This window comes from Carettochelys insculpta, chromosome 2 (genome assembly GCF_033958435.1).
Source record: "Carettochelys insculpta isolate YL-2023 chromosome 2, ASM3395843v1, whole genome shotgun sequence".
NCBI lineage: Eukaryota > Metazoa > Chordata > Testudines > Carettochelyidae > Carettochelys > Carettochelys insculpta.
In genome coordinates this window covers 122,146,964-122,148,874 of record NC_134138.1, presented here as the reverse complement: position 1 = coordinate 122,148,874, position 1,911 = coordinate 122,146,964, and positions in this window count along the sequence as shown.

The following is a 1,911-nucleotide window of genomic DNA, read 5'->3' as shown; positions in this document are numbered from 1 at the left end:
TTTTAAAAAAATAAATGAAAAACGTACATGCTTGTTTTCATTGACAGTATTTTTCAAAAATGAAGGCTGGAGGGAGGGCTTAGGGGTGAGGAGGGACAGGGGCTGGGTGGCTTAGGGCACAGGGTTGGTGGGGTCTCAAGACAGGAGGTGGGAGGCACAGAAGCTAGGGCAGAGAGCTAGGAAATGGGCAGGGGACTGGGGTGCCTGTGGCAGTGAGTGTGACTCTGCTATGACAGCAGCTCCTCCCAGGGAACTGGGGCAGCGCTCCCCATCCAACCGCCCCTTCTGGGAGGGATCTGGGGTGGTGTGCAGCGGGCTGAGGGCTGGGGCTCTGCAGACTGGCCCTGACCTGCAGTGTGGGGGTGGGGGGCTGAGTTGAGGGGGAAGCAGCACTCTGGAGGAAGGCCTCAGACTGCTGCTGTCTCCCAAGCTGGCAGCTTCTCCAAGGGGTCCTTGGTGTAGTAGCCACTCGCATTCAGTCTGTTGGAGGTGGGGCAGCACTCTGCAGGCTGACCCTGGCCTCCATCTGCCCCAACCCCAGCTCTGCAGTGGTTGGGGAGAGGTAATGCTTTGGGGGGCTACCCCTAGCATTCGGTGACTCTCTCTCCACCCTGCACCTTGTTTGGTGGGGTGCTGCAGAGGCTGGCTGCTCTTCCCTCCTGAAGACACCTCCTCTAGGCTATTGAAGTGGGGGCAAGTCTCTGGGGGCTGCCTCCAGTGGCCCTCGTTCGGCCTGCAGGCTGTGGTGGTGGAAGGCTCTTGGAGCTGCTCCTCTACTGCAGGCAGCCTGGGGTGGGGCAGGTTCCAAAGGTTGCCCCATTCTGCATCAGCTCCTCTGTGGCCTGCAGACTGGCTGGGGAGGAGCCAGACTCCAGGGGTAGTCTGCCTCCACCTGCCCTCATCCCTTCTCCCTCCTGCCCACATGCTGCCACCATCACCCCAGCCTGCAGGCTGTCTGGTGGTGGGAGCCAGGCTCCATGGGGCTGCACCCTCCATTGGCCTCTCACAGTCTGCCTGAGGGGGTCCAAGCTCTGTGGGACTGGACCCCCCACAGTCTGCAGGCTATCTGGCGAAGCAAGCTTTGGTGGGATGTTCCCTACCCCCTGGTCTGCAGGGTGTCTGGGTGGGCGAGGCGCTGGGGACTGCCCCCTCTCCAACTGTTTCCCACCCTCCAGCAGCCTCTTTGCAGCCCGCAGGCTTCCTAGGTAGAGCCATCTTCAGGGTCTGTCCCTGGCCTCCAGTGCCCCCTTCTTAGTCTGCCCGCTATCTGGGGTCTGCACCTTCTACAGCTGCCCCTGACCCCACCCCCATTACCCTTCCTCATGGTCTGCTGGCTGCTTGGGAGGGGCAGGGGGCTGCCCCCTTCTTTGGCTGTCCCTTGTCCAGCTACTCCCCCATGGCCTCCAGGCTGTCTGAGAAGGGCTAGGCTCTGGGGGCACTGTCTAGCTGTCCCTCTCTCTAGCAGCCTGCAGGCTGTCTGGGCAGGGCAAGATTCTGGGGGCTGCACTGGCCTCCAGCATCACCTCTGTGGCCACAGGCTGTCTGGGGACTGCTCCTCACATCCAGCAGTGCCCTCTGTGGCCTGTAGGCTCTCCACAGAGCAGGGCAGACTGGGTTTGGGGCAGAAGAGCTAGCTACCCACCCTCTGTGGCAGGCAGTGGGGCTATTGAGTTTCAAAGGTTTTGCAGCATTTCTCTGAGTGAATATTGCTAGGGATTTCTATCATTACAATGGTTCACAGTAATTGTAAGGGAGAGTAGAGGGGTTTACTGTGAAATTTCCATATAATAACTCAAAGTAATAATTAGTCTCGAAGTGTTAATAGGCTGCAGTGCTTATTGCTGCTGCACAGGTGGGCCTTGGGGGAAAAAAGGTTGGGAACCCCTGATGTAGTCACCCTGGTTTAAGGTC